This window comes from Diceros bicornis, assembly GCF_020826845.1.
Source record: "Diceros bicornis minor isolate mBicDic1 chromosome 30 unlocalized genomic scaffold, mDicBic1.mat.cur SUPER_30_unloc_2, whole genome shotgun sequence".
Lineage (NCBI taxonomy): Eukaryota > Metazoa > Chordata > Mammalia > Perissodactyla > Rhinocerotidae > Diceros > Diceros bicornis.
In genome coordinates this window covers 4,722,553-4,733,239 of record NW_026690900.1, presented here as the reverse complement: position 1 = coordinate 4,733,239, position 10,687 = coordinate 4,722,553, and the positions used below count along the sequence as shown (strand labels likewise).

The 10,687-nt window shown below is 47.2% G+C and overlaps 1 long non-coding RNA gene across 2 annotated transcripts; it reads left to right on the top strand.

The window, feature by feature from the left end:
• The first annotated feature begins 239 nt into the window (after positions 1-239).
• On the top strand, positions 240-5,256 carry LOC131402113 (uncharacterized). Of its 2 annotated transcripts, none has more exons than XR_009218291.1 (5): positions 240-307; positions 1,049-1,140; positions 3,216-3,323; positions 3,627-3,662; positions 5,184-5,256. It is a non-coding gene; the product is annotated as an uncharacterized LOC131402113 (long non-coding RNA). The 2 variants fall into 2 exon arrangements; XR_009218290.1 differs by lacking the exon at positions 5,184-5,256 and adding an exon at positions 4,029-4,053.
• Positions 5,257-10,687: the final 5,431 nt, after the last annotated feature.

The window sequence follows — 10,687 nt, the reverse complement described above, 5'->3', positions numbered from 1 at the left end:
CTGATTCCCGCACACTGCTCTGCCCCTAGATTTTGTCCCTGTCCCTAATGCTGACCCAGCCCGCTTTCCAGCTTCTCACTCACTCTAGAAACTAGACACCTCCCCCGAGACTGAGGTGCGTGGCCTCGCCCCGCCCACCGCCTCAACCCGCAGCCCCCAAACGTTTGTCCTCCACGAACGCCCGCCCGAGACCGGAACCGGAAGCGCGGGCGGCGCCATGGATGGAGCGGGCGTTCTCTGCGGTGTGTTCCGTCTTCTCGGTGCAGACGGAATTCCCGTGGACGTTCGACCTCAGAGGCGGGGCTCGGTGAGCGGCGGGCTGTCCCGGCTCCAGTCGCGGTCCAGGGAGGGGCCTGGGCCGTGGGCAGCCCCGTCAGGGCTCGGCGTCTCTCCGTCCCCCAGCAGCCCTGTTTCCCCCTGGCTGTTCGCTCAGGGCCCCCGAGGCTGCTGTTCCTCCTGGCTCCGGGCGCCGCCGTCACCTCCTCTGAGTCCCCGTCACCGTCTTGCGTGGGATTTTGTCCCCAGGGGGCTTTAGCCGCTTCTGGAGGAGATGTTTGGGTCGTTACAAATGGGGCGCTCCTGGCATTTAGGGGAGGAGGCAGGGATGCTGCTCAGCATCCTCCAGGGCCCAGGATGGCCTGACAGATAATTATCCAGCCCCAAATGTCAGTTGTGTCAAGGTTGGGAAACCTGCTCCAGGGCCTGAAAATCTCCCGAGCCATGAATGAACTGTGGAAATTGTTGACAAGTCAACGAGTCACTTACAGGGTCCCTAAATAACAAGCTTGTTTAAAGGGTCCAGAGTCAACAAAAAGTCTCTGTCCAGCCAAGTGAGTTGAGCGACTCAAGTGCACACAGCACGAAGCTGCTTTCTCCCATCTCGGGGAGCAGCAGGTGGCTGGATAGGAATCGGGAAAATCCAGCCACAGCCAACAGTTACAGTTAAATCAGTAAATACAAAAATAGAAAAGTGAATGGGGTTGGCCTTTCCATCCAACACCCTATAAAAGGCCTCAAAAGCTTGTTTGTGCTTTTTATTCCCCCTCAGACACGAAAAGCATCCGTGGAGCTCAAGTTTGAGGTGAAACCAGGCTCAGGGTCCACCTGTCCTCGCTGATCCATGGATTTCTGTGTGACCAGGTGAGTACCCTGTGGACCTGGTACCAACAGGTTCCGGCAGCCTCCGCTGTACAGAAGACCTGCTAGTGAGCTTTCCTGGGCTCGGGTTGTCACCACCTGGAGTCACTGACAGTGAAGGTGTCTTGAGAAAAATTATTGATATTTAATGGATGGAAAAATGGTAAGGGGTGTGTGGTTCTGTGTGGTAAATATTTCAGTAAGTACAGTTATATGCAAATAAAAACACATGAAACAAACCTAAATAACTGCAAATGTGTATTATAGTAGAAAATATAGATTTACTTGCATTGCATAATACTCAAAAGTCAGGATTTATGTATAATATAAATACAGAAATGTTTTGCATGTGTATGTAGTATTAGAAGACATCCCATGAAATATTAGCAGGGATACTCAGCAACATTCCTTATACCCATTCAATTTGATTTCTAAAGTCCTATAAATCCTCCACATAAATTTGAAATAAAGGAGCATTCAGGGAAAAAGATGATTGGAACTTCTTTGTATTAATAACAAATTTAAAATTGAATTTGCCAGTAGCCAGATTCATTTTGAGCATTTTTTTCTTTATGACATTTCAAATCATTTGGAGGAGTACTAAGCAACACTGTAGATGGAAGGGAAGGGCGCTAGTCTCCAAAAAGACTGTCCTCTCCACCTTGTCATCTAAAGGGAATTAACTTTGTTTCTTGAAACTTTTCTGAAATAACGGTCTGGTGATTCACGTTGCAGAGAATCTTGTTAAGTAATTTTGTATTTAGTTGTTGGCCTCTACTAATTGTGTGTGTATGTGTGTGTGCCTTTTTCATTATAGCTTTCCTGTGATGTTCTTGAGGGGAATGTGTGCTTGTCATGCAATAGATAGTCTTTGAGTGTATAATTTATGGTGACCAACCATCCTCGTTTATTCAGGACAGAGGCGTTTTCCAGGACACAGGACGTTTAGTGTTCAAACAAGGGCAGTCCTAGACAAACGGGGATGGTTCCTCATCTCATGAGCCAGGCCCTGGGACACATGCATGGGGACCTGGAGAACCAGACAGACCTTGTCCAACCTCCATGGAATTTACATTGTATTTGGGAATTTAGATTTTGAAAAGTTAATGATGAGAGTGATGTGGGAGTTTGTCACAAGGGGAATCAACATGAGGGGGCAGAGAAGCCCTCTTGAGAAGGACTGATATTTAGCTTGAGAGCTAGAGTTGGGACTGGATTTAGCTGGTAGGAGGGTTATACTGGAGTGAGGGTGTGGGAGTGTGTTCAAGAGAGCGTTTCAGGCAGAGGGACCCGCATGAGGACACCCCTGAAGCAGAGAGCCTGGTGTGTCCATGAACTGAGAAGAAGGATGGCTGAGCCAAGTCAACACAGGGGGAGGGCTGTGAGCCACACTGGTGAGGGGGGACAGGCAGGACCAGATCAGTGGTGACATGGGACTCTGTTCTAAGACCAGTGGGAACACTCTGGAGAGATGCGAGTAGAAGGATGATGTGATTAGCGTTTGGTCTAAGCATGTGGGTTAAAATGGACTTCATGGTTAAGAATGAAGACTTAATAGGCAAGATAGGAGGCGCTGGGAATAAGATTAGGAATAAGATGATTGTTCCCTAGGCCTGAGTGATGGCTGTGGAGTAGGAAAGAAGTAGGAAGAAAAGACCATGGAGTGTAGAACCGAGAGAACATAACGGTACTTTCTTGCCTGCATGTGTCAGATGATACAGGGCACTGACTGTTCTCGCTGTTGTCTGTGCAGACCTGCAGATGCCCCCTCACCCAGTTCTGTGTGTTCACCCCTCTTTGCCACTCACAGGCCCCCCATCCACATCCTAAAAAAGTCAGGCCTTACTTGTGAGGGGGTTGTCTCACACGGGAGACACCTAGGAGAGCCCCTGCAGGCATCAGAGCAGCCCCTTCAGCATCTCCATCACCTTCCTCCCTTCCCCTCTCTCGCTTTCTACACCCAGAATGACCCCTGCTCAGTATTGCACAGCCCCATGATCTTCCTCCCCCAGGCTTGAGAAGGGTGGGGTAGCCGCTGGCGTGGACATCATCTGCACTTTCCATTCTGACCCTCGCAGGTCCCGGGCTGGACAGAGAGTGACTCTACTGGGAGCTGAGCCATGAGACTCAGCACGTCACCCACCTGGGCTCCTTCACCCTGGACTGGGACAGCCTCTACGTCAGTGGTGAGGGGCTGTGCTACAGCCACGCTGTCTGTCCCAGTCTGAGTTCTGTGTTCCCTCCATTGCTCTAAAGTTAGCTATGATCCATCTCTCTATCCTTCTGGTCTGGGTTCAGTCTTCTCATCACTGTGTGATCACTGGGTCCAGCCACCTTCCATCTCATTGCCTTCCCCCTGAACACCCCTCCACTCGTCCCCTCTGCTTTCCCCTCTGTTTTTCCCACAAAGGTCCCTACATCATTCCTCTCCCTTAATGTTTTATGTTCACCCAAACTCTTGGTCAGCTCCTCTCGCCTTCTCTCCACAGGTTACACCTATGGAGACGTGGCGTCGACTACCACCAGTGAGTATTCCTTGCCTTAATTTCCTGTGTCCCGTCTGCATTTGGGGTTTGGGAGCACTTGTTCTCCTTCACCTGCTGTCCCTGGTGAGGGAAGGACCTGGAAGGGCCCTAATTCATCCCTTCTCTCCCTCCCGTGTTCTAGTGGAGAGTCCCAGCCCAGTGTGAGAAAGCCTTAGACACAGACATGTTCTCCACCACATTCTGACCCCACGTGGTTTTCACTTTAATTCTCCTAAAGCACCGCCCTTGGGTCTCCTTTTCCAGGTATCCCAACTATCTGCCCATTTTTCTGCCTATCTGTCTCTCCTCCGAGTTCAGTCACTCTTGTTCACTTATCTCTCTCTCTTGGGCTCCTCTCATCCACAGGCTTGCTCATCCCTCTACTCACACAGTCACCCATCACGTCACTCTAATTTATGCTTCACCTGTGAATGGTGGTCCTGAGACAGCCAGTGCTGGAGCACGTGTGAGCCTCGGGGCTCCTCCCACTCTGTCCCTTCCTGATGACAGACTTATCCACAGCTCCCGAGCCGGCCAACACATCCCTGCATACTTGATCATCACCTGTGCCACCAGAAGCCACCACAGGTAACTGGGGGTCCCTTTTCCTTCCCAGGAGAAGCTCTCTGGCCCCACTCCCCATGAGCCAGGTGTGATCCAGGGGCTGGGAAGCCAGGGTGTGATTTTCTGGTTTTAGGGTAATCATGCTGATCACAAAGATTATACCAACGATTCAGTCTAAGGCCAGCCCTCAGAGAGCCCCTAGTCTTGTGAAATTAACACACCATTATAATACAATGTGGGAAATTTCGGGGAGAGGCACCTGTCATAATTTGCAGGGGAGGAGCTTGCTAGAGAAAATTTCACCAGAATGAAGTCTTTAAGAATGAGTAGGAGGGACCCTGGCAAATAGAGTATGAAGGGTTTTCCTGGCAGAGAGGATTCCATGAGCAAAGGCTCCGACCAGAAACAACGTGTCATACGGGGAGAATTGAAACGAATTTGGGTTGCATGAAGCATAATGTTTAACCTGCATTAGATGGATAAAATGAGACTGAAAGGTCAGCAGGAGCCAGATTGAGTAAATCCTTGAGTGCCAGGTCAAGAAGGTTGAACTAAACACTGAAGGCCATAGGGAGCCATGGGTTGTACTAGAGCAGTGGTGGCCCTAGTGAGGTATTCATTTCAGAAAGATTCTTCTAGTAGTCCATGTAGAACATCCTTTAGACAGAGCATCCAGTGAGCCTGCTGGGGTGTTGGTCCGGGTGAAGGAAGTTAAGACCTGAGCTAGGACAGGGATGGAGAGAGGGAGTATATGTAAGGACCAGTGTGCAAGGTGAATGGGTGTTACTGGGAGGGAGGAGGAGCTGAGCAGATATGCTGGTTCTGACTTGCGTGACCACACGGGTGGGTGGTGGTGCCACTGGGACAGAAGACGACAGATTATAATGAGTGCAGGACTCTGATCTGGTCTCAGGCCAGCTTTCAGAGATGGCCATCACAATCCCTCTCGTCTTGCAGCTTTGGGGCACAACCTGAAGACCCTCAAAGTCAACGTCACCATCTCCACCCTCCAGTATTCATCAGACATGAGCAACGGTTAGGCCACGTTCAACTTCACTGAGAGGGACTTGCAGAGAATGGTGAGACCCTGGTTCCAGCAGCTCCTGGTGGGTTAAATCCCACTCAGCCCCTCCCCCTACCCCTGTCCCTCCTTCTCCTCCTCCTCCTTCCTCCCCAGCTGGATTATTGTTCAAGAAGAGCAGCCTGGGCCCCTTCTACTCAAGTGGCAGACTGGTCTCCCTCAGGTGAGACCCTCCCCTCAGCATTTGCCCCTAATGACCACTTTTGTGACCACCCCTCTTTGTGTCCCCATTGTCCTCCCATTTACTCCTTCCTGTTCTGGCCCCCACCCCCAGAGATTTCAGGAACTCTCTCTAGAGTCCCCACATCCCTCTCTCCCCAGGCCTGAGAAGGATGGGGCAGCCACCTGTGTGGACGCTGTCTGCACCCACCACCCTGACCCTGTGGGCCACCATGCCGCTGTGCTGGGAGCTGAGTGTCTACACCTGTCTGCTCTTCCTCTCGGTGGCTCCAGGCTCTGCAGCCCAGAGTTTATCCATCAAGCGAGAGCACCAGCTACATTTCCGCATCTTCAGCTGGAACCTCAGCAACTCAGAGCCGACATCCTTGGAGTACACCGCCCTGCTGAGAGACACCCAGGACCAGGTGTGGTCTCCCTCTCCCGTCTCTCCTTGCCCTGAGGGCACCGTCATTCCTCCATCTGACATACATCTGTTATGTGATTGTTTCAACCCTTCACTTTCCCTGCATGTCTGGGTTATCTCAGTTTCCAGAGGTGATGTCCTAGCTGCCTTGCCCATTTCTCATATGGGTAAACTGAAGCTCAGAAAGGGGAGTATTGTGCCTAAGGTCACACAGTGAGTTAGGGACAGAGCCAGGATTTGAAGTCAGGTCTCCCTTGCCCCAAGGTCTGTGATCTTTTACTGGATCCAGTGGTCCCCTGCGTCCCCAGGAGACCTCCATCTCACCCACTCTCCCTCGCGTTTGTTCTAGGTCACCAGCTCTACAGAGGCAGCCAGCTTTGAGACATATTCCACTCCTGCCTGGTCACCGACTTGATGTAGGTTGAGGAGATTGGAAGCATTGGCTGAGCTGGTGGCTGATGACTCTGAGCTCCCGTGACACATCATTGATCTGGAAGTCACTTACATCGTGCCCATTCTGCCCCACATCCCTGTCAGCTAATCCTAACATCCTCTTCCATAGGTTTTCGGGGGATGAGGAAAGCATTAACATTTGGTGCCACCAACCTCCAGCATCCTGCTCCTCCTCCTCTTCTGGAGACTTTCAACAAATATCAGCAGTCTAAATGTGCTCTCCAATAGTGGAGCCGCTAACCACATGGGGCAATTTAAATTTTTTATACACTTATTAGGATACGATTCACATATTGTGTGTGGAGAGGAGTGTATTTTTTAGGTTTTTCTGTATACAATATCTTCTCCACTGCAAAACAAATAGTTTGACCTCTTCCCTTCCAATCTGGGTTTCTTTTATTCATTTTTTTTTGCCTAATTGCCATCATTAGAACCTCTAGTACCTATGATTAACATACGAGATATGGGAAGACATCATTGTCTTGTCTCTGGTCTTAGGGGGAAATTTTCAGTCTTTCACCATTGAATATGGTGTTAGCCGTGGGTTTTTCATCAATGCTGTTTATAGGTTGAGAAAGTTTTTTTCTATTCCTAATTTGTTGAGTGTTTTCTTTTTTAGACATGAAGGGCGTTGTATTTTGTGAAATTCTTTTCTGTATATGTGGTCGAGATTACGTGGTATTGGCCCTTATTCTATTAATATGGTGTATTACATAGTCAAGTTTTCAGATATTAAGCCAACCCTTCAACTAGAGGTGAGAGATTAAGATGTTCTCAAGGCTTTCCTGGGCGTGCCACAGCCCTGAGCCCTTGTGGCCTTCTAGATGCCCGCAAATACACTGGAGCTTTTCAAAGGCCCCTGTGGACATCTCATTCCCCCAATTTTTCTTCTAAATTTTTGGCTCACCTCTTGCCTGCCTCAGCTGATATCACTCCCTCAGTCAACCATAATAGAAAACAATTAGCCCTGAATATTTTTAGCAAGTGCTCTGGGGACAGACTTTCCTCCCTGGGCAAGCTCTGAGTCAAGTAACGTCAAGCCCTGAACATGGGGCTTTTTCGGGAAACTGCCAGGAAGGTCAGCTAATGACAGTTGGATGGGGATGGGTCTTTTCAGAGCTCCAAACCCATTATGGCTGCTTGGCTGCTGGTTGTCTCAGCTACCATGGTTCTGAGACTGATGGTTTTCAAAGTTATGGAGGATATTGTGTGAGCAGGATGGGAATAGTGCAAGTTATAATGCCGCAAAGTTTTCTCCTGTTATCAAGATTCGACCATGTTTCTTCACTAAACCCTACTCAGATTCCTACAAGCAGTTGATTAATTTCTAGACTTCTGAAAAGTTGATTTTGACCATTTTTACCATTGTTCTCATTGTTTTTATGCATTTGCAGAAGTCCTTTCTCAAATGTTTCAAAAATGTTCTCCCTGTGGTTATTTATTTATAAATTAATTACTTAAAATGAAATTACGTGCACAATTCAGTTCCTCACTCACACACACTAGCCACATTTTAAGTGCTTGATAAGAACATGGGGCTAATAATGAGTGTATTTAGTAGTGCAAACAAATGTTTACATTATTGCAGAAAGTTATCTTGGACAGGACACAGAAGCAAGGAATCTAGAATCAGGGTAGAATTCTAGACACACTTGTTCATCCCATGTGCCCTTCCAGGTCTGTACCCCACAGTAACCACATTGGAGTGGACTCCCTGTGTACCTTGCCGCCTTGGCACAGAGACTGGACACAGTTGTCATCTAGGAGGAATTCCTGTGGCTGACCCAGAATGTACCCAACTGCAGAACTTGACCCCAGACAGGAAGAGTGTCCTTGGGGATGGTAAGGGTCCCTGGTCATTGGGAAAGGAAGTGAGGCCTTTCTGGGGACTCTGGATGCCTGAGGCTGAGAGAGCATTGAACTTTCTCAGGCTGGCAGGAGGTGGCATAGTCCCCCAGTCTTTACCCACCATAGAGAGAGAGAAAAGGACACCAGTGTAATATAGGAGGCCGTCACCTTCTCCTAGACAGCTCTGTGACCTCAAGCTAGTCTCCTCCCCTCTCTGGACTTCTGTTTCCTTATCTCTGCACTGAAAGCCACTGGGCCAGATGGTCAGTGAGGGCCTCCAACAGTGTGTGAAGCAGACTTACAGGTTTGGGTGTCATGTGGTTTCTGATCCACAGGCTATAGTTTGCCAAGTCCCGCTCTAGATGAGCACCAATGCACTAAAACTTTCTGCAGTGGTGGAAGTGTTCTATATCTGTGCTCTCCAGTTCATAGCCACATGTGGCTGTTGAGTACTCGAAGGATGGTATTGTGACTGGTCTTTATTGTTACTGATAATTAATGTTACTGAGGTACTAGATTTTTTATTTTATTTAACTAAAATTAATTTTAATTCAAAAAGAGACTTGTTGCTTCTCCATATCAGGCAGCACACCTCTAAGAGTTTGTCTGGATAGAGGTACAAGTAGGGGGACCTGCACCCCTCCCCCCATGCCCAGTGTGTGCTGTGTGTCCTCCCCTCTTGGAGTTTATGTTGTAGCTGGCAATAACAAGAATAGAGAATTGAAACTTATCAATTATTTGATGTGAACAAACTCATACTTGGAGGCGGTATTCAGAGAAGACTTCCTGCAGGATATTACATTGTAGGTTAATCCTAGAAAATGAATATTAAGCAAATAGATCAAGTAGAAGGGGATGATGTGTTTCCAGGCATGGAAGAACAATTTTGAGTGGGATTTTACAAATTTAGAGAGATCCCATAGGCTTGCCAACTGTGATGACCCATTCTCCCCCCGACCGTCCTAAGAACGTCCAGCCCAAATTCAGTCCTCTGTGCCCAGAGGTATGAATTTGGTTTAATTTATTACACTTTTGTTCTGTGATAATAGTCTTGGATTTTGTAGCAAAGTGTCCTCACTTTTTAGAGATGGAAACTAAAATGGGGTGAAACATCATGATGTCTACTTGACTTTAATATTTCATTGAAAACATGGGATGAATCAAGGGTGGCAAGTGTTAATAATTTATACATTGATGAAATATTGTTTTAATTGGATGAAATATACATTTTTAAATCTATATGATGGATGTTTATGAGACTGTTCCCTTTATTTTTCTGTGTCTAAAAAGTTTTATTAAAAAGAGTGAAACACACTCACATGCATTCTCCATTTCATTCACTTCCAGAATATTCTCCCAATAGAGATGACACCTTGACTGAGAAGCCTGGTAAAGCTGCAGGAAGCCCCAGCTCATGGTAGGGGACGAGTATCTTGATGCTGTGTCTCATCGAAGAGAACTATGCGCACAGTGTCTTGGATGACGAAGAATGTTGACCAAACCTTGTCAAGGAGGGTTGAGGCACAGTGGTGTCACCAGGAGCCCTGGGACGATGACAGGACGTGGCTCACCCCACCACTTGTCTCCCCAGACCTCTCCTTCTGGGCCCTTATCCTCATCTGCTTGACGGGACTCCTGATGCTCATCACAGGCCTGATCTGCTGTCTCCTGGTAAGCCATGACGTGTTGCTTGTCTTCTTCTTATTGCGTTGTAAGAGCTCTTTATATATTATAAATATACGTCCTTTTCTAGGGATATGTTTTGCAGATGTTTTCTCCCCAGTCTGCACGTGGCTTGCCTTCTCCTTCACAACATGAGTCATTGGGGAAATGTAAGTGACGATCATCATGAGATTCCAGCACACTTGAGAATTGCTAAAATTAAAAAAACTGACTATAGCAAGTGTTGTTGAAGATGTCAAGTCACTGAAACTCTCATCAAGTGCTGGTGAAAAATAGCTTGGATGCGTCTTTAATAATTACATACGTCTACCCAGCCATTCCTCTCCTAGGAATCCATCTAAGAGAAATAAACACATATGTCTTTACACAGACTTATACACACATGTTGATAACAACATATTTATAGTAGACGAAAACGGAAAACAACCCAAATGTGCATCTACTGGTGAACGGATACACAAAGTGTGGTATATCCCCACAGTGGAATACTATTCAATCATAAAAAGGAATGAATTATTTTTTTCTTTTTTAATTAATTTATTGAAATGATAAAGGGTTTTACATTGTGTAATTTTGGGTGTTCATTATTATTTGTGAATTTCTGTATAAACTGCATCGTGCTTACTACCAGTAGTCTGACTTTTATCATTATCATGCACATGTACCCCTTTAACTCTTTCACTCAACCCCCAGCCCCCTTCCCCTCTGGTAAGCACTAATCTGTTCTCTTTATCCCTGTGTATGTTTATCTTCTACAAATGAGTGAAATCATGCATATTTCTTTGTCTGGCTTATTTCATTTAACATCATACC